At 41.5% G+C, this 22,882-nt stretch overlaps 1 protein-coding gene across 8 annotated transcripts in view; it reads left to right on the top strand.

Moving 5' to 3' along the window:
* Positions 1-22,882, top strand: part of rbfox3a (RNA binding fox-1 homolog 3a) — a 486,434-nt gene that overhangs the window by 51,563 nt on the left and 411,989 nt on the right. For 6 of the 8 annotated variants that reach the window (XM_053866321.1, XM_053866316.1, XM_053866323.1 and 3 more), the window contains exon 2: positions 8,246-8,360. The exons of the other annotated variants lie outside the window; for them this stretch is intronic. The gene's annotated coding sequence lies outside the window, so the exon portion shown is untranslated. The remainder of the gene's footprint in view (positions 1-8,245; positions 8,361-22,882) is intronic. 8 annotated transcript variants of the gene reach the window in all.

Here is a 22,882-nt window from a genome sequence, read left to right as displayed (position 1 = left end):
GACGCAACAGTTCACATACCTGCATATTCTATAAGCTTGGCTGTACAAGATTAAGTTGCTTGCTCTACCTCCAAATTTGGTTGCAAAAATGTGTTCAGCCTCCTATCTTTTGGCACACCCTCACTGGACCTCTACTACGAACATATTTTTGCTCATGTTTGTATCTATTTTGTAGCTATACTAAGTAATTATTGTGTGAAACGGGACAAAGATTGGATGGCAAAGGTGGAGTGGGTGTGACTTTTGTTGGATGACAAGTCTGCTGTCTACTGTAGGTTAAATATGCCTTCACAGTTGACCCTTGTGAGAAGGGCTGCAAGGATGCTGCATGAAGCTAGTGAGGATGAAAGAGGTCCACAGGAGGCTGTTTGAAGTATGACAGATTGGCCGAAGCACCACGTTGCACTTCCCAAACCGTGACAGATGACTTGGTTGGGTTCAGTATTATCCTGCTCCACCAAGAAAGGGGTTTTTAATCTTGAGCCCACTGTGAACCTGCACTGTCTGAGTTGGCAAAGAGTCATGGATTGTGTTTCAAATTCAAGACAAGCACTTCTATAAAAAGCACTTGAAAGCCTTCTGAAAACAATGATCACCTAAAACATGTCACCAAATGATCAACAGTTTATTTCCTTTTTGTCGATGTTCTTCTGAATAGTGGTGAATGAAGGTAGCCAAATGTAATTCTGCTCATCCCTCTGTATTCTGACTGTCTCATCAATTTAAGGACAAACCGAAAAGCTGCTTGTGCTGTAAAATCCATTAAACTGGCTGAGCTGGTCAGCCAAAAGTTAATTTTCAATTCCTCTCTCTCTGAATTGTGAGTGTGTGTGTTTGTGCGCACATGCGTGCTCTGCCCCTCAGCAGGACTGGGGATTGGTCGGCCCTCATGTGAGAGCTCTCACACTGAGTCAAGAAAATGAGTCCAGATCTGTGGCGACCTCCGGGTCAACCACGTTTCTCCCGTCTCCTCCTCCATCACTTGCTGATGTAAAACGGACGGATGACACCCAGCTGGATCACTTTTTCCCACATCCCCACTAGGCTCTTACTACAACCTTCATCCATCACTCTCTTCCTGTTTCACCTACATTAATCCCTCGCTTCCTCTTCCTCTCACACATTCTGAAGTGCAGTTCACCGCAGTGACAGTCAACTGTCAAGCGAGTGTGTCAATAAGGCCAGACTTGTGTGTCCAGACAAAAGACATTTGGGTGGAGCAGAGGTCAGTCTGCGTTTCCTTTGACATGTTGTATTTCGTCACCGCTGCTGTCATTCAAGCGTCAACTACTGGAGATTAATAAGTGACATGCCCACCGTGGCCAGAAATATTTCAGTCTGAGTCACGCTGAATTCTCTCTGTGTGTGTCACCCATGTGCGTGACTCCTGCGTGTGTGTGTGTGTGTGTGTTCGGCTGCTCAGCCTGGCCTTGCCTCTATGCGACTTAGGTGCAGCCATGCAGAACCAGCTGTCAGCTACCCTCCTTCGCCTCTTTCTCCCTCCATCCTTCGCTACTCCTCACATCTCCTCGACCCCCCTCCACACCCCCTTCCATCCCGTCGTCTCTAACCCTCAGATTGCAACACAAGTTCTCAGTATGTGGTAACAAGCTAGTGCTTCTGCATGTGCACTCCAAGTATTTGGTTCATGTAAAAACGGAAAAAAAAATGTCCCACATAAATATTGTTTTTCCCAGAACTCATATTTAATTCTGTCTTCAAGTTCTTTGAGGATCACGTCCGAATTACACGTCAACTTGTACACGCATATACATTTAAAAAAATAAGGAAGAAATTAATAATCCAATACATTTAATAAAAACAGTGCTGTTACATGCACACATTTATTCTTTAGATTACTCAAAGATGGCCACACAAGCGCAGTAAAATTACTATATTTATGTAACCTTTTACATGCACAAACACCTGTTAAGTGCAATTCATGTGGATTTCTACACTCATATTTTCACACACAACATCCTGTGCATTTAAAATCCAAAGGATGAATTTATCTCCATAAAGTAAAAGCTCTTACTCACCTGTACAGTTGCACATAAAACAATAGAACTTGCATTTCAAAGGAAGCACACACATGTTGATGTTTCTTTAAGAACGAGTCACAGTACATACATTTTATGTACTCGAGATACATTTATTCTAAGATGTGGTTATTTGCTTTCAAGACAAAGGAGAGTGGGCTTTGCCTTGTTTCATTAAACTGAAGGTGGTTGGTGTCATCGGTGCTGTCCAGGCCAGATACAGGGTGTCATGTTGGTCAGGTCAGCGGTATACGATCCAGGATCCATCATTAAAAGACACCTGATGCTCAATAAAGCCGAGAGAAGGGGTGGTCAGTTTGATATTGACTCCCTTTGTCATTTTTTTCTTGTCAGAAAGAATGATAAATGGAGAATATTGACAGTATGGGACAATGTGAGTGGTCATGTGTTGCGTATAAATATATTTATTTGCCCACACGCATTTGTAGTGAAGTGGTGTATTATTCATTGAGGAAAAAATGGACCAGCTCTGTTCATGAGGCAAAAAAAAAGTACAAAAATTTGTACTCTTTTAATTAATAAATCGGTTTTTATTTTGTTGAAAAAAGGCTTTCACTCATGAAGAGAAGTGGAATCGTTCAATTTTGAGTTTGTTTTACATGAATAAACATTGACCTAACATCGAGCGCACTCAATTAGTATTGAATGTTTTTATGTTTTTAGCCTCAGAATAACTGTAACAGAATATTCATTACACTCTAGGGACCAGTTGGACCTCTTGAAATGTGGCAGTATGTGACTGAAAAAAAAGAAAACAGACTTCAAGTGATCAGTGTGGGCTCTGTAGGTGGGACATCTCTGGAAATATTACAGTGCTGGTTATAAAAGTGAGTAGTCTAGTCCTCTCTCCATGAAGAAATGCTGCCTTTAAAGATTGAATCGGGTTGTTCTGGTCCATATGCTGTGACCTGTACTGGTTGGTCACAGCTTGGTTACTGCCAATATTTTTCAAAACTGTGGCACAAAAAAATATATATATAAAAAAAAATTACAGTGGAAGCAGAATGGGTAAATTCTGACATTTACTGAATTGATGACAATAGAAACAGTTCTTAATCATTAGAAGTAAATCTCGATCGAAAAATCGAATCAGCAGCATACATCTCTTCATATGTCCGACTGGATTGTGCGACTTAAGTTCCGCAAGCAACAGACTTCAGTCATTACTTTCTGGATTTTTCTGATAATAAAGTGCCGAAAACCACCATAAACATGACCACCCCCTTGATGCGTTTCACTCGTTCCGATGTTTCCGCTTCTTTCCATTATTCTGGATCAAGTTGAATTTCATCTTTGCAAAGAGAGAACTTTTGTGAAGGCCGTGGCTGTGTGCCACGATTGTTTACATGCTGAGGAAACCCTGCACTGTGTACATATCTCTTCATTACTTGCTCCAGATTTCACTTAAGTAAATCAAATTTATCTGTAGAAAGTTTCCTTTTATAAATGGTTTTATAAATTGTTGTAGCCACTGACAGACACCAGGGATTTCCACACTGCTTTTACACCATAGGGGCACCCTACGCCGGGATTTTGACTCGCTGTTCTGCCGTTTTTGTCAACGTGACCCACATTGTCAACGCTCTCTAATCATTTGTTTTGAAGAACTTTGCCTTTTATGGTGAAAGATGTACAATTCTTCATGTCGTCCGGCCTTCCCTACGCTCTGGACTCTACTATGACACATGTATTTTGTGAATCAAAATAATGCTAGAGCCTCCTGTTAAGGATTTCATTGTTATAATATCAGGCTTCGTCTTTGGTGAAGCAACAAAAATGAGCATGACAGTTTGAGAACAGCCCTGATTTTCAGCAAAATCAAAAGAAGCCAGACTTAGCGAAAGGCTTGAGGAAAAGAGGGGAGAAGGATGGTGGGGGGTGGGGGCAATTCCCACAGATGGTGAATGAAACAAATGGATTTGAAATGCTATTTGATGCTGCAAAAGTCAGAGCATGGAGGTTTTTAATGTACTGGGCTTCTCTCCCTAAAGGCTGACCAGGGGCTCTCACTTTCAACACTGCTGTCTCAAGCTGTACACGAGAACAGCAGCTCAAATGAAAAGCCGAATCCAAACCGCCTCTCTTCATCCCCTAGCTAATTACCTGCAGAGTGACCGTATGCTTATTAAAATTCCCTTTTTAGAAAGTTGCTTTCCCCTTTTATGGAACAAGGAATGAAGCGGCCGGACAGACAAACAAACTGCCCCACCCTGCTCCCTTTTTTAGCCTGTGCTGGAGAGACAGGAACATTATGAAAATGATCCTCTGGCAGAGAAGTGAAGGCCTGACATTGTGGTAATCTGGTGTAAAATTGGCTGAAATTGTAAATGCAGACAAGTGTGAGAAGTGATGATGCTGCAGTTGACTCTAATGAATAATTCCACTGTCTGTTTCTCATTCTGTTCTACGGATCAGCAGGAGACAGCCCCTGTCCTCATTACTGACAGTTGTAATTCCATGTCAAGTAACATTTCTGTTATTTAAGGAGCCCTAGAATAGAAAGCCAGTCTTTGGGGGCTGTCGAGTGCCTGGTGGATAGTAGGAGATCCAGCTGGGAAATCCTATTATCCTGCCTATGCACCGATATGCCAGTGCATTTTGTTCAATGCAAAATGATGAGGTGTGAAAGAGAAATTACGTTTTACTTATTAATTGCTTCTTCCAGGGAATCTGCCACTAGTGGGACTGAAACATTGTTTTGACTAGAGGTTTTTGACCACAGGGTCAGGACCCAAAACTAGGTCTGGATCCTGAGTTAAAAAAAAAAAGACATCTAAAGGTTAGAAATGCCGAAATGTGGCGAAAAAAATGGGGGCTGTTTTGTGGGTTCTAGTTGTTAAAATAGTGCTGACATCACTAAATGTCTCTGTTGATGTATTTGGGGACTTGTTAAAGTATGCAGCCTTGGTGTCTGGAATCACTGCCACTGCTGAGCATATGTCCTACTCTCAGTTTTATCTATTGGGTACTAAAGGCAACATAATTTTGGCCCATCTGTGAGAGCAGAGCCAAAGTTTCAATGAACTCGGAAGACAATAATGACGGTTAGCAATTGCTGAAACTCTTTGTTTAAGTCAAAGATATATGTTGACTGGGAACATTAGAAGACTGTCAACAAACCTTTTCATTTTCATGTCACGGATTAGCTGTTAGAATTATGCTCTTGATGTTCAAAATATGCCGTGACTTAGAATGAGACAGGCAGGAAATGGTGAACCTCCTTCTGTCGAGGAGCTGTGCATGTTATGTAGTACGTGTTTATTAGCTCAATAAGTCTAGAGTAAATGGGGCGTAAATTAGAATGAAGTGGTATTGCGCTGCTTTTTCATGCATACATTATGCTTATTTTCCCTCCAAAACAGGGTTAGACACCCTATTAGCAAAGCTTCAATTTTAAATTTTAATATATTTTTAGAATTTTAATATCGTACGTTCTTATTTTTGCATTGCTGCTGGTTTTATCTTTGTATTTTCACTCCGTCCTGATTCATTCTTACATCAGCATTTCCTTGCCTCTTTACAGAGAAATGAAGGTGGCTTGTGTATGGAAACTGCTATTTGAATGTCACAGCCTTGTACACAGTCAAATTCATCGAAAAACATCACAAAAAAAGATAAAGAAGTATTCTCAGGCATGAAAACTGAATGAACCAGTGCATAACACCAAATACAATCACGCTGACTTCATTTGAGAGTGGCTAAGAAATAAAACGTCTAAACAAAGTCACACATATGTCGCCGGTGATTCATTCGGAATAAAAGGCGCTGTTTGGGCTGTTTAAAGTTCAGCAGAAATGTGTCTTCCATGGCGCTATATTGTACGTTTTATTGGCTCGGAAAGGTCTGGACCACATAAAACTACAAATGACATTTAAAGGAAATTCCTCTACTCCTCAGACTTGGCCACACACTGAATTCCGTGACAAGATTTATTTATTATAATGAATAACCTTCCTCATAGAGCGCTTTGCCGAAGGACCCTCCAACCTTAGAAAATGTCTGACAACCACGTTACACTTATCTTTTCCCGAGCTCTTTATGGAAGAGCCAATGATTTATTACGAGGATCAAAGAAACTGTGGTTTACAATTAATTTTGTGTAATAGCTCTTTAATACTGTGGTTAAAATATGTCCCTTTAGTGATAGGGGCTGCATGAATTAGAATTAATTCCTCTTTAATTGTTCTATATTTCAGTGGCCACGATGGCGGCTGCCCGGCCGAGGTAATTTATTTCCTGCTTAGGATGAGAGATGGTCCGCGGCCAAAGCTGCCATGGGAGGAGTGGTTAATTGCAGTAGATTGCCTTATCTCCTTGTAATTATGCCCGTCTCTTTGGAGTCTCCAGTTCCAAATGGCCAATCGATACTATCAGGCCCCAGCCAAGGAGGAAAAGGAGAATATTTGGGTCCCAAATCGGACTTGAGGTTTATGAAAGTTCGCAGCATCCGGCTGCAGATAGCAAGGGTTTAGGGACTAAATCCTTTTAAACCACTGAGTCTGAAATATGCTTTGGCAGGAATAATTTGAAGGTAGAGATTTGGTTTTCACTACATTTAGTTGTTTGAATAAAAACTTTCCCTTTATCCTTTGAGTAGGTGTGATTCCTTTTGGTCTCACAAAGGCTTCAGTGAACATCCTTCATGAGTCTTAAACCCACTTCAAACACAAGTGTTATTCTTCAGAACCAAGTGCCTGGCTGTTTGTTTTCCTGGAGACATCAGAATGCTCTTCACAGAGTTCAAGGGCAAACAAACTTCAGTTCATCAGACATGATGGTTTTCTTTTTAGAAGAGGGTTATTTGGACATGGCATCAGACCGAACTTGGGTGTGTTACCGTTCACCCTAGTTCCTGGTGACACGCTGCCTCCAACCAGCGGGGTCAGTTGGGTATGGCAAGGCATGGCAGCTGCCATATCTTGGATCCAGGGGAAAATGCAAATGTTTGTTTTGTTCATTGACTTTATAAACATTTATATACAAATTAAAATCGGAACAACACAATGGATTTCTCACATAATGCAGAATGTATCACCAAGAGAAGTTCATAAAGTTCATCCATTTAGACTGAATCTGACCAACCCAAAATTGATGTGGAATCTCAACAGCTTTGCAGTGTAGTGTGCAATTTTCAGTCAGGGTCCAGTCAAGAAGAACTTCATTAAAATTTTGACATTTGCGCTAAATTTTAAGTCATCATTATGTAGATTATGATGTTCCAGGACTGTATTTTTATTATTTTATTTTGTCGCATTAAACTTGGGTTAACTCCTGCCAAATGTGCATTAATATTCCAGAACATTCAGAAAGTTGCCAAGAAGCTTGTTGCAGTCGTAGTGGAACTCAAATAAAACAAAATTTGCTAACTTACTAACCTTGTGGAATATTTGAACTGAATCTGAGATGTTGACATACAGTATACTGGATGGTTACATGAGGTTGAAAGAAGAAAAAAAACCTAAACACTGGCTTCATTTTTTCCCCATCAGTGCCTTGTATGAATGACCAAAAGATTGCTCAAGTTGAATCATGACGACACTCTTCTCGACAAGCATGTCATGTTCAGGAGCCTTCAGTAAATCGCCGTTCCTTCACTATCAGACACTCTCAAGTCTGACTCACCTTGGTCCGTGTCAGGCCCATTGACTCGGGAGGAAATAATCGCAACACACAGTTCAATAGAACGCGATGGAAGACAAATATTGAACTTCCTGTCCAACTGGGCTCAATGGCTGGCGAGAGCTGCTGGCATGTTCGAGGAGGGGAAGGGAGGGGGGTCAACCAGTGATCAATTGTACAGATGCATCCTATTGATGGGACAAAGTGTTTAATCTCACCCATCGTTGTAATTACTCTCCGTGATCTGAAGTTTCGGAATGTCTTGAGCTACTTTCTATTACACCATGAGTGAGGTGAGAAAGCGTAATGAAGAGTTTCCTATATCATATCAGTGCTGTGGAACTCCTATTCGCTCATGTATTCAAGTGTTCGTACCACAATAAAACACATTCATAAAAGGTGTCATAAAGAAGCGCACATCTAAGTGTGTTTGTCAGGTGCTATTATTTCAGACAGACGGAGGCTGTGGACCACAGCTGATGATGCTTTACTGATACAGACTATTGCTTCGCAAAGCCTTCTAGTTGAAAAAAAAAACAGAAACCCTCTGCTTTCTTCTCCTTCAGGCCGCCGTGCGAACAGACAAGGATAAAGCATCCGGCTTTCCAAACGGTGTATCCCACTAGACGGCTCGACCCCGCTCACACTTCCACAATCATCTCTATTATCGCTCTCCAGCAGGTAATTGACTTCTCGTCACATTTGCCTCACTTTTAACATAGCTATAGCTCTTTTCTAAAGAAGCACTGAAGGGCCCTTTGAAGTGAGTGCAGATTTGCTTTTTAAAGCCGCCGGCTTCTGAGCCACAGATTGAGACTCGGAAAGGTTGGTGGTGGCCGAGGTTGCGTCAGGATTTGCTTCTATCAGCGGGCCCCCATCAAAGGCCAGATAGGGTTTGTGATAAAGAGAGGGTGGTGTGGTGAAACGAGAAGTAAAACGCGGCGCCCCGGCTGTCGCAGAGCATTGTCACTGTTTGAGGGGAACGGCTGGCTTGGCTCCTGCAGCTCAGGGACTCCGCAGTTGTCAGCGATTGTCATTTTCAAGCACATTCTCTGTTTGTGAGGTGACGCTGAGACGCTGAAGGCTGAAGGAGAAGGAGAGAGGAACAGATATACTTAGAGCAATCAAAGACCTATTGGAGCCCATGCTGGGTGCAGAGCTATAGATGCCGATGAAGTGTCTGGTTGTTGTGGATAGTTACTTGTCATTTCTAAACTTGGATCACTGCAAATGTAATCCATCATTTTACTTTAGATTCACCACTTCAAACATCATCGGTTAACCAGGGTTGCAAGAGGCAGGAACACACCTTGGACAATTTCAGAGAGGCCACCGGTCGAACCCAGGAATCGAACCTTAAGCCTTCTCTCTGCAAGGCCACATGGAGTCCTAACCACTCGGCCGCCATGTGGCCCCATTTCACGAAATTGATCGGTTTGAATAATTTGGGTTGAAATGTCAGACTGTCATGTTCCACAGCTTTGGGAGTTTCAGCACCATAGTCTATGATGAATTGAAAAGGTACCTACAGCATCACAGATTCCAAAACAGAGCAACTAGAAAATGACAACACAAGTTGTGATTTTTTTTTTTTTTGCACTGCAAAATATACCTCTCTTTGGGGATTTGAAATGTAACTGAAAGCAATGGGCTTAATCGGACAGCAGGTGGAAGTAGTATTAAAAAGCTCATGCAAAATTCACAAAGAGCTCCAGTCGCAGCTGAGACACACAAATGAATGACCCTCGCTTCAAAACCTTCCGAGCGCCACCGAAATTCAACACAAAATCACTTCTGAGTTCACCTGTCTCTCAAGCCAGACCTGAACGTTGAAACACATTCATTTGTGTTTGAGCTATTCACCAGAGTTACATCACTTCCTTTTTGGTGAGGCTCATCACACATGATATAAAACACTTAACTAAATGTTAGTTTGACTATTGACATACAAACTACCTATTTCTGAAGTAATTTAAGCTTTTGTTTGATTTACAGTGTGAAGGAAAACAGTCAAACAGTCAGTCAAAGTTTAAATAGGTGCTGATGGCCAGAGAGTTAAGAAATACATTAAATTGTATGTGAACTGACTAGGTGCAGAACAGAGGAAGCGTTTTAAAATGATCATAGTAGATAAAATAATGATCAGCCAACTAATAATAGATTTTCTGAGCAGAGGTAAAATCTTTGGGAATCTACTAGTGCACTAGTGCAATAAACACAAACATTAACAAAGGTGTTTAAGCAATATATATACATACGCAAGTACTTTGGCTGGATTTTGGGAAGAGTCATAAAATGTCAAGCCATGTTAGGGTGTCGGTTGGCTATGTGAGGAAAACCAATGGAAGAACTCAGGTGAGTGAGTGAGTAACAAAGTTGGGCGAGTGAACATTCTCACCACGTTGGGAGCAACCTGCTGTGGGTCTGAACTGTGACTCTAAATCAGGGCATGTAAAAATGATTCCTGAGCCTCCAGTGCAGAGCTGAGGTTGTGTTATTTGTGTGTGTGCGTGTGTGTGTGCGTGTTGCCAGCCTGGTTGATGTGGGTGTCTCCGTGGCCCCGGACTCGTTAAGCTGAGAGCAGTAATGGATGTCAACAGGCTGGCCCCTACTTACTGTGTCAACATTAATCACCAGCCCTGAACGGCACCTCCCCTCTCCGCTCTGCTTAATATTCATGACATTCTGCGCTCCAGTCGGCCGCCGGGCCATTCACAAATACGTACACTCACTGTCAGGGTTTGTTCCTCACCTGTTGATAATTGCTGTGCTTGAAATATGTCGACAATGTTATGTTTTTGGGGGTTTTTTTGCAGACATTTATGCAGACATAAATGTCTTTCTATTGGCCTCCCTGTGAGCTGACGGATACAGTATGTGTAAATATAAATCAATAGATGTGTAGAAAATTCTTAAAAAAAAGAATAAATATATATTTCTCCCTGAAGAATTTAAATGTCGATTTGAGGGACTGAATTCATGCAATCGGGAAAATTAAAAATCTATTTTAAATTGCATACCTACATATATTTAAATACATGTACTGCCCGAACATCCTGCCACAACATGACACTGCCATCATCCGAGAACTTCTCTAGGACCAGCTGTTCCTCTGGAGTGTGCCAAACTCCCTCTGCAGATGGTTACAGACTTCCTGGTTATTGTTATTCTTCAGTCGGAACAATATTGAATTGACTTGTAATTATGGATGGCCGTTATGGACAAAAAAAAAATCATGATAAATGCTGTCATTTCAGCGATAACAACGATTATCACAATAAATACGTTTTCATTACATTCCATGTGTTGGTCACTACAGTCTCTTTTGAAACTGTTTTATGATGAAACTTATTGGTGGAGTTTGTCTCCAACATCATCGTTGTTAGTTTAGATATAATAGTTGACTAAGTGTAGAGATGAAAAGTTCAATGTTTCATGTCTCTGGTAGAACCCGGTCGTGTCTGACTGACTGCTCTGCCAGTTTTATTTAGGGACCCTTCTGGACACATTTCCTAGATGCTATTGAAGAAGTATTAGAAATAATGTGAATAAATGATCATTTCATATTCTATTCTCAAAATCATTATGTCAGTCTGGTGTGATGAAAAAAAACATTTCACAGCTCTCCCTCCTAAAGTGGTTGTCTTTCATTGGCATGTTTGAAGATTTCATTAATACTTTGACCAAATTTGTTGATGGTCCCTAACTGATGCTGGGGTGTAACATTAGTGCTGCCTGTGTGAGTGTGTCCACGATCAGTGAACCCTAATCTGGGACATGGAAGAGGACGCCCTGCCAGTACCGGAGCGGATGTCAGTCGACTATCCAACTGTTTTCACCACGGTGTTTCGCCTGCATGTGTTGATATGAACCAAGTCAGACATCCGCATCAGAAAACCTATCCAGAGACTCAGAGTCAATCAATGTAATAATCAAAGGTTCCGTGTATTAAATATATGTTTAAAGCTACAATCGTGAACCGAAGTCCACCAAACTCCACGACCGTCATACGGCGGTGACGGTTGTCAAACACCGCGGAGCTGGAGACGGTCACGTCACGATCCTGTATGCAGATCCAATGCAGCAAGTGAGCCGTGTGTTTCTCGAATTTATCGTGATATGCAAAATTCTCATGGTGGAGATTGTGTTTGGCAGTATATCAATATGATATCACCCATCCCTACTTATAATCAATCAAAAAAAAAATTGTTATTTCAAAAAGGACGAAGGACAGAGACATACATCCCTGCATGTCTCCCGTGCTCAGCCTTGTTTAACTGCAGGTATTCTTTTTCCTTTAATTGCGTAATATATTCCTATTAACTGTCCAAGGAGCCACTGAATTTTTAAGCCTCTGGCTCTGCTCTTCATAGACATCTGGTTTGTGGTAGCACTTGGCTTTCTTGGGACTTTGGGAAAACAGCCACCTGAAGTTAATGAACCCTGGGTTTGGTCATTCCTCCAACATTAATTGTTTCTCTGCAGCTCTGGCAGTCCTCCACTCCGCCTCCCTCAGTCCACTGGGCCCGACCGTGTCGCCTGCTCACAACCCTTTATTCCAGCCATGCGCTGTGTTTATGAATCAAGTTTGCCCGTGATCAAGTTATAAAGCAGGAGAGGGAGAATTTCTCTTCTTTGTGTTCGATGATTTCTCTCTGTATCTCTCCCACCTGTTTGTTTTGTCCATGTGCAGTGAAGCTTGTTGCTGTTGCACTGCGGAGGCTGATGGTATCTCTCAGGAGGAATTATGTTGATGTGGTCAATATGTTAGTGTTTGGCCACTAGCGACACATTCTCGTGGCCTCCATCTCACTCTCTGTTTGAGCATGTTCAAAACACAACATCAAGACAGATGCTGACTTTTAAATCGGAGGCTATCACTCACTTGGTTTTTCTTCAATTCAACTTTCCAGTTCCGCTCTTCCCCATTTACTAGTAAGGAGTTATGCTTTCTTCGGGTTTGTTTGCCAACAGAATAACTCAAGACGTTGGGAATTGGATCTTCATTAAATATTCAAGGTTAAAATAGGCTTTCTTTGTGTGTAGATTTGGGTTGGTCTTGTAGGTTTCTTCATTCACTCGTATTGCTGGCCTTGTGTCTATTCAGGACTAGCTAGAAAGAAAATATGACTTAAACAGCGAACAATAGGATCACACATATATATCAACTTTCATGTGACTGAGATGAGAAATGTGCAACTGTCTTGAAAACCCATGAATGCATCTGACCAAACAGTGTGGTACTTAAAATGTTATTTTTACTGAAGAGACGAGTCTTTCAGTCCCAGCAGAGACCTTAATTGTTGCAGCCAGCCAACAGTTTTTTTTTCATGGAAGTTGTTTTGTCGATCTCACTGCATGTTGAGTTTTGATCCACACGAAATGAGCATTGTGGTGGATGTGTGCGCTATCTCCGTCCTTTTCTCGTTTTCCTCCACGGGAAAGTAATTCACAAGAAACACAAACGCATTGCTTTTCTTTCATTCATGAAGCCAATTTACAAAATAAAATATACAAAACTGAGCATCAATACAAGTACCTTTTAAAGCTGTGCAGAGTAAGTGGGGAACATTGAAGATACTGGCAACAAAAAATGAACAATAACATTCACCCTGCTTGTCACGGGATGACAGTGGTCAACCTCACTTTTGCGCTCTTACTTGTACTTCACAGCGAAGCTGAAACACCAGCCACAGATTGACAGCTGCAACCAGCCTGACAAACTGTGTTGTTTACGTCTCTTGAAGGCACCTCTGAAACATACAGCATTCATGCTGGACAGACCAACCAATAAAAAAGACATTCAATATATGTGTAAGTGTTTATTTTTAGACCCAACTCAAACAATATGGCAATGTACACCAAAGAATATAATGCTAAAACGCTATCTTAGAAGGAGCTGCTTTACCTCCTCTTTGGTTGTACATGCTGATTTAACACCATCAATACGATCGAGGGTTGTGCTGGGGTGCAATACTTGGTTGGATGTTGGTTTTATCCAGATCCTAATCGATTTTGTTTGCTACTGTGAATCGAGGTCTGTCTTTATGATGCTGGCTCACACTAACTCAATCACAAGTGACTCCAAATGTTTACTGTCAAGTGCACATGAACAGCTTTGTGTATGCACTGTATAAAGACTAAATAATACTCTTTATAAATGATAAACCAATTTAATATTGGGATAATGCATTACCTAAAACCAAGGTTGAGCGGCGAAGGTGTGATGTATCTCATGTACACTACATTGTCATATTTTTCATGAACCGTGCTTCCCAATAAGAGAGGGGGATTTATTGTGAATTTATCGTTTGACCTTGCCATGTTACACTTGGTTCAAGATTCATTTTGAAAAGTCATTTGAAAAGTTAGTTTCCTATGAATGTGTAGTCAATGTTTTGCTTTGCACTTTACAAAACTGGAAAAGTTGCTTGACATGTAGGGAGGAGGATGGAAAACGCATTTTTTTGGATGGCTATTTCTTCATTTATGGCTTATATAAATCAAATTTGATGTGCAGAAAACTCTTGCATCACTGCGTGTTTTACGACCACTTTTTGTTTCTTTGTTCACGCAAACATTTTTTAGTGTTTCGTTCGCTTAAGAACGAGGTAAAAAAAAACGCAAAATATTCATCTATCTTAAACCATCGGTTGTCACACACTATCCTCGGCTGACACCCAGATAGTTCTCAGTCTCAAAGGATAATTTATCTAGCACATTACAAACCACACACAGCTAGATACAAAGTCCCAATAGACAGTCCACACGACTCAATTCCACTTTGAAAATGTTCATCCGCAGCTCCTTTATCCTCCATCAGACAGTCAAATGATCCCTGTAGTTTTAAGAACCACAACCAATGAATGATGCCTTTCCAGCCATGCAGCTTGTTTTATAGACTCATTGAATACACATTATAGCAACACTTTTGGGGGAGAGCGTGTCAAGGCCTGGGAGAAAGAGGCATGCCAGGGGATTCAGTGCATGTGCATGTTCATTGCCTCTGACAGTCGGGAAGTGTTTCATATCCTCAGTGGCTGAGCACAGACACTGGTTCAATTGCAAAAAGATGAATTGGAATGTGGCAGCATTTGTCCTTATCCATAGAGTCTCTGTTCATCCTCAGCCAGACTCTGATATCATAAATATATAACTTAGTGCAGGAAGTCCACAGTATAAAAATGTTCTTGAGAGCAGGCTTACCAAAATCCTATTCATATTTTCAATAGGTCATTTCTCTTTAATTCTCAGACTGTCTGACTGCTTTTTGACACTAGCCAGTGTGTGAGTGGAAATGTCTTATTACCAAGGGTGTGAGATGTTGTGAAATTGTTGCAGTATCAGGGTGAGTCATCCAAGCATTTATTCATGGTCAGTGGGGGGCAGTAATGTGTATTTGCTTTATCCTGAAATGGACAAGACGAAGGAGAAGGAATGCTGCAGCTTTTCAGCAACCAGGATAACGTTGGCCGATATTAGCTGGGTTCTCCACACTGCTTTGACCCTCTATGCTAAGAGTAAAGATGAGAGCCAAATGGGAGTTTTACGCTGTTCTAGTCAGAGTGTAACGAAATTGGACACGTAATATTTTTGAAAGAAGTCACAGTGCCTTTTAAAAAAGACTGATGTACAATGTGTTCTGTCGTTCCAATGATCGGGGAAAAGGAACCTCAATGAAAACTAACCTTCCAGCTTTGCACACAGAGAGGCATCCAGCTAGAATATGGCAGCAACACATTTTCAGAGCTGCAGTTTGGTCATGGTAAACAAATTGTAACACTAACTTCAGTTTTTCTACATCTAAACTTGAAGTAGCATTAAGACAACATTATAAAATGGCAATTCATGTATTTGCTTTATCCTGAAACGGACAAGACGAAGGAGAAGGAATGCTGCAGCTTTTCACCAACCAGGACAACATTGGGGGATATTAGCTGGGTTCTCCACACTGCTTTGGGATTCTGACCCTCTGACGCTGAGAGCAGCAAAATAGGAGTTTTACGCTGTTCTAGTCAGAGTGTAACAAAATGTGATACGTAATATTTGTGAGCGAAGTTGAGATGGACACTGCCTTTTAAAAAGGACTGATGTACAATGTGTTCTGTCGTTGCAACACGAACTTCAGTTTTTCGAAATCTAAACTTAACGTAGCATTAAGACAACATTATAAAAAACAATTCACGGCTTGTTGTGCTGCATGAACTGAAAAACAACCCATAATTATGGTACTTTTGTTTTCAGAAAAAAAATAAATCTGTAACCCTGCCTGCCTTTTGCTCTTTAACTGCTGAACTGAAACTCCAACTCTTGTGGTGCTGCTGCTGAGTACAAACACCTGCAAACATCTGTAAACCAACAAAGCAAACCGGAAATAAATACCAACAAAGTAAGTCAGAAGTTACAAGGATCATGACAATGTTCAATTGTAAATTGTTTACATTGCCATATTGTGGGTTCCCTTTGAAAATAATAATTAGTGACAGACATGGCTAGATATGGATGAATATTAAACAGTCTAAGTCATACGCTGGCGCTAACTCCAGCACTACAGTGAGATCCATTCTGAAATACCACAGCTCTTGACTAAAATCCATGGCACTAGTGATGATTATGGCTTACAGTCAGTCAACACTGTTGCATATATATATATATATATATATATATATATATATATATATATATATATATATATATATATATATGAGGCCTGTTTGATATTCATGTATGATAAAATATTCTGTATTATATTAATTGGCCCTTTTTTTTTTGGAATGCTACGAAAAACCACAAAGCTGCTGTTGAAGTAACAGTCAAACATGATCAACAGTCTGACACGATGACTCTTCTGACCTGACGGCGGAGTTATTTATGTGACAGCCCATATGTGTGTATTCATGTGTTCACGACCTTTAAATCAAAACCTCAATCTCTCAACATGACAGGATTGACTGGTCCAACCCTGTGCGAACACTGGAGTGTGTGAGTGCACGTTTGTCTAATTAACCAGTCAATCTGGGTTTGGTGACAGGCACGAGGTGAACGGGCCCGAAATACTGATGAGCCCTGGGACACGGTTGGAGGTTCTAGTGTCATTTGAAAGACGTTTTGCTTTTGTTTTCAAAGATACAATGTATTGTCTTTTTTTTTTTTTTATTTCTTTCACTTTCTCCTCTCGAGTTTGTTGTGGCAACAAACTCGTGACACCATGAGAATTTGTCTCGCACATAAACACACAGCGCCTGCCTAACTGGCCGTCAAAGAGCTGAGGTGAATGGAACAAAGATGTGTTGTTGTGAGCGTGACGATCAGCTCCCCGTGCCTGACCATCTGCAGCGGGCTGGGCTCAGCGGGAGGACGGGGAAATGAGGTCAGCTCAGCTTTTGAAGCCGGCGAGCTGCAGGCAGACAAGGCACCATGCAGTGACTGGAAGCTCACATGAAAGGCAATCAACCAAAATAGGCAAATATTGTTACGACTTTAGACGTGTGGAGGCCGGGGGATTTAACTTAACTTTGTGCCTACTCAGTATCTATGGCAATTAACAGTCAAGGCCACATAATTTTGACTCTTTACGCTGTAATCTTCGGCTAAATATTTGTATATCCTTTACATGAAGTAACCTTGTGTAAAAAATATATATATATGTTAATTTTTTCAAGCCATTTAAATATGCTTTGTCAGTTTTTGAGTTTTGCAGTCCCCTTTTCCTGCGACAGTACACACTGTTCTTTGGTCCAGCTACTGTATGTAGTGCTCAGTAGCCTAAATTTTCGCATGGTGAAACCACTGATTCCATGGAATTTATTCAAAGTGCTCCTTTGCCCTTCTATTTTTTTAAACGAAGACAATATTTTGACATACATTTGACGTACTGTTGTATTATGAACATTCGTGCCATCTCTTCCTGCCAGATTACAACTGTTGGCAAGATCTGGTGCCCCAATGCACCAGTCATTTCCGGGGTGACTGCGCTGTCTGACGGCCACAACAGCCAAATGATATCTGGACTGTCCAACACATGTCTCACGTGTATGCCCTTTATTTCCTAGACTGCCTTAAAACCTGCTGAATGTTGGTACTGTTAAGATTAATATCAGCAGCAGGTTGCCAGTTGACAGTATTGAGCAAAATGGACAGAAATTCTGAAGTTTCAGAAGAAATTTGTTGGTAATGGAAGGTTTGGGAGAGGAATGTAATGTGGTGCAGAAGGTCTTGTGACATGTAGTTTTTTTTTTTTGCTATAAATGGTCTGATAAACATCATGAGAGCATAAAAATATTTTCGTGACATTTGAGATTGAGAGACTTCTAAATTCTAGTGGTTCCAATAATTTAGTGCATATTGAGTTATCATGTAAGAATAATGGAAACCCCTGCTCTTGGCAAGCTTTTCCCTTGAGAGACGTTAATGGGGCCACCCTAAACTGAAAAACATGAGAAATTAGGTGCCATTTTTTCAGCAGACACCCTAAATTCCCAATTGTTAGTGTCTGTATATTGCCCTATCCGCAACGCTATCATACTGGTTTCCAGAAAAATGGTTTTTGTCCCAGGTAATTTCACAATAATAGATCGAAATTCACCAATTTCCATGCCTTTGTGGACCCATGGATTTGTCATTGAGTTTTTTTTCCAGTCAAAATCTTGCAATTACCCTTATCTCAGACTGTTGAATTCCTCATCAGCCTTTGTTGTTTGTGTGTTATTTATTAGTTGCTTCTGTTTATTGTATTTTATGTTTTTGACTGCACGTTTTCCAAAGCACTTTCCTAGTTGGTGGTATTCCCACTGACCATGGCAATAAATCTGATTCTGATCTTGCGAGCCACAACACTCTCAATTGACAGTTTGGCGTGACGTGGAAGAGTGCTGTTTTTGTGCACCTGCTATTGACAGCCCCGGTCTGTTGTGCGCTTCTGATTTAAGGATTGTGTAGGAAAAATAAATTTAGTTGTCTGTGTACTTGCTTGCTCTGTGTCTCAACTGTGCCCTGTGCTGAAACAGTAAGTACCATTACATCCCTTCTCAATACACTGCATATAAAGTGGTTGAACAATGAGCGCAAGTTTCAGTACGACTGTCTTCTCATTTTTTTGGGATGAGCATAAGATTAAAAGGAAAAGAAGCACAGAAGATGAGAAATTGTATTTTCATCATGGCGAGGGCAGTATGTGGGACACATGATATTTTGCACACTTTATTCGCCTTCAATTGACCCAACTTTTTGTTCTGAATACAGATAGCATTTGCAGAGAAGGTGTTAAATTCTGAGTTGTGGCATGCTGCCCCCTTTAGCGCCGTCATTAGACCGTGCACAAGTCTCTTGCGTATCCTTATCTACAACGTTTCCTCTGAGCATGCTGCAGGATAGCCTAATGACATTTCAAGTCTTTCTAAGATGTGTGTGACAAAACATCTGTAAAGGCTTCACTCGGTGTGTGACCTTTTATCACAAACTTAAAACAGTGTCTCTGCCCAGTTTCAAAACTGCAGCCAAAAACACTGACACATTCTGACCAGGCGATATCATTTTCACAGACACAAAATGGTCTGTGTCTTTTGTTTTTCAACTGTAGCCCAAAGCAAGCAGAACATCAATGAGAGCCAGAGGGGGGGAATGTACTGCAGCAGAAGCGCCAGAGATGAGACGGGCTCATAGGCAAAAATAGGACAATTAATTTTTTATTGTGCACAGTCAAAACAAAACAGGATCCAGTGCTTCAGCACAGAGAAGCACAGATGTGGGGCTGCATGTGTTTGGTCCTTCTGGCCTTTATGGTTGCTCCTACTTTAAAGGAATAAGGTTAGACAGGTCGACCAAGTCTTGTCCGCCCGCCTGCAGGTTTGGGTCCACTAACAAGCGCTCAATTCTGTCAAACTCCCCTTTGTTTCGCTCTCTGCTCCAAGAGTGAGCCTCTGTGATAACCTTTGTTGCGGTTCAAATAACGGGATTGTAGGAGCATGCTCCATCTTTTTATGGCAATTATATCGTACCATAGTATAGTATGGTAATAGTAGTAGTTTCCGCTCATGTTTTTAACTGTTTTATGCTAAACACTTTCCTTTCTCCATGTGCTTGTGTGGGCATCCTCTGGGCACCCCAGGTTTCTTCTGTGGTCTTGAAACATATGATGGCAGGCCAGGATGTTTTTTTGGTTCATTATTGATATGTCACTTAAAGTTCCCTACGTACTGCAATTGCAACAAATTAAGTACATTCTGTCACACAACTAGACATTCTCACTCCCGATGCTATATATACCAAGTGACATCTAACTCTTGATGTATGTCATCCCCCTTTCCCTGTTTTGGAATATAACATGGAAGGCAAAATTTGTACTCCATTCAAACTCCTAAGTGTCAATGTTCAAAGCAGACTTCAATGCCAACTGACAGATAGTCGCTGTTTATGGTGTTGGAAGCGAGAATGGGTGAAACACAAAAACACAACATGTTGCCTCCAGTGAAAAGGACAGCACTGTGAAATCACGGTCCTGTAATTTCACCTCACCTTTTCGAAATGACTTAATGGTGATGTGTCTAAACAATGAAAAAACATGAGCAAATTGATGCTGCGCTGCTAAGGGGGTTTGGCTTCTACAGAGAGTTGTACACTGAAAGCAAAACACAGCAGAACAGGGTTTCTTGTAGCTCTTTATAGCCTTGGTAACAGCCCTCCACCTTGACTATGTCTTTTGAACGCATCACAGGTAAGTTAAAAAAATATATATATGCTCAACGGAGCAGCCAGTGAAAAACACAAGTTTAATATTTGAGGCAAAATTTTCAAATCAAAGAAGAGCTTGAGTAAATTTGTATTTCAAGAACTCCTTGCTGGATCCACGTGGATGCTAATAATAAACATGGTTTTTATGACGGACGTGCTCAGTATCATTCCTCTAAGGCTGTAGACCAGGGGTGGGCTACCAAATTTCCTCAGGGGCCACAATACATAGGGGGAGCGTAGTGAGGGGGCATAAACCCACAAGTCAGAAGAAATTGGTAGCATATAGAAAATAATGCATGACATAGAGGAGAGTTAAGAGGGAAAATTTACTCTTTTGGTAATCTTTGGCATTCAAAACATTGTCGATTATTATGTTAGTAGTTTCACTCTGACTATATGAGGGCCACAGATATATAGGTAATGGGCCACATGTGGCCCCCGGGCCACACTTTGCCCAGGTGTGCTGGAGACAGACTTCAATGTGGCCAAGAGTCATACTGGGGTTGGTTATTTAATCCCAGTTCAGCCGTGTTTTCTTCTGTTGCCTCGCAGCAGAGCTCTGTGGCTCTCAGTCTACATCAACATTGTTCTTTGTGTATTTTTAAAAAGTAAATAACACTCTTGAAATATACATATTTTGACACTACATGACAGGGGTGTTAAACATAGTCACAGGAGGCTGCGGTGGTTTTTTTTTAACGGAGAAAACACATATAGTTTAACCAATCACTTGCCAGCTGAAACAAGCAGCACCAGACTGACAATTCACTTATTACAGTCCTCTTGGCGTTGTATAACCTCTGACCCCACACTTAGCCACTTTGTTGACTAATCCTGCCGAAGCTGGTCCTTTACATTTATGTCTTTTTTTCCCCCAATGCTCTTTCCACAGTGACTGCAAGAGAATTGACTTGAGCGTGTCGCAAGCTTGAATCTGATATGATCGGAGGGTTTGTCTGATATAAATATGGTTCGAAGACCCCAGTGTGGAGTCAGACCCACCCTTGAGTCCTTTCATTCATAAGTTACACATCTGTTTACAGCCAACAAGTAGCATGAACACAAATGAGCGTCTGCCTGTCTGCGTGTGCGCTGCTCTCTTGCCCTCGGCCGCTCCCACCCCTCTGGCATACATGACAGCAACAACGAGGACAAGCTGTTTTCCCTGCTGATAAATATTCCGACAGGCCGAGTCTGACAGGCCGAGTCAACCAAGTAGGAATGGGAATGGACAAGCCGAGTGCTGGTGGTGCTGTGTGTGTGTGTGTGTGTGTTTGGTGTGTGTGGATGAGAGACAGCCAGGTCGTCTCCGTGGTGCCAGGACGACGTTCAGAATCTGCTTGAGATGCTCCCTCTGGACGGAGTCCAGTGGAGTCTGTGTAACTAGACCTCTGTGTTTCCCACCCTTCCGTCCTTTCACTGCTCCAATGGAGAGACCCCCACCCTCTGCTCCCTGCCTCATCAGCTCACCCAGGAGGAGGGCCGGGCACCGCTTTCCTGCCAGCATAGAAATGCTGACATGCACAGCCTGGCATCCTTTTACTTGGAACAATCTTGCAGCTCCACACCCCTTCCTGCTTCACTCCCCCCTTTTTACTCTCGCCTTTTTTATCCCTTTGCTGTCTAAATTCTGTATCCAGCCAAATCAGAAAATAGACTGCGATATTTATAGAAAGTTTAGATAAAGGAGGGATAACTCCTCTTTTCTCTGGACACAGGGGATTATGTTTTATTATTTATGTCTCTCCTCGCCTTCTCATCCCTTCTCAGCCTTTTACAGATTTTCCGTCCTCGGCGATTTTTTCCCTTCCTGTCTTTTAGCTGTCCTCTCATTAGGCCTACAGTCTCTCCATGGATGACTGTCCTATTTCAAACAGAAGAGGCTTAGCCGAACACAGCGGAGGAGAACAACACTTTGGAGATTGGCGAGGGAAGAGCGAAGGTGTGGAAACGTGTTTGATTAGGAGCCTGAGAGAAGCGGCGAAAGCGGCGTGTCATCAGCGCGGCTGGCATCAGTCGCGTCGGTGTTTGTCAGCATTTGAAAATAATTGATTAATGGCTGCGCTAATGACCAGAGCCAGTTGCTTGAAAGCGCAGACTGCGCCCGGAATGAACATGTTGCTTAATGACACTCAGCAGCTGTAATGAAAATATATTAGGATGTTTATCCTCTGTGTATTCATTCACACATGGAAAATGTGCGAGCTTTTTTTCCTCCCGCGCTATTGGATTAATTAATTACAATTGCTATTCATGAATTTAATGCACAACTAAGTTCAAAACAAAACAGAACTGCCCCTGTTTCTACACTCAATCAAACCCTTTGTGTCAAACCGTAGAACATGTTCCCTCTTTTAATTGCAGTTTATGATGATTTTATTTTTTTTGCTTTTCTTGACTGAAAGAAATTCAGCCTCACATATGAAAGCTACAATATAATGTGTTGTGTATGTATAATGTGTGTAAACATTACA

Source organism: Synchiropus splendidus, chromosome 5 (genome assembly GCF_027744825.2).
Source record: "Synchiropus splendidus isolate RoL2022-P1 chromosome 5, RoL_Sspl_1.0, whole genome shotgun sequence".
Taxonomy (NCBI): Eukaryota; Metazoa; Chordata; class Actinopteri; order Syngnathiformes; family Callionymidae; genus Synchiropus; species Synchiropus splendidus.
This window is presented reverse-complemented; position numbering and strand designations above follow the sequence as displayed.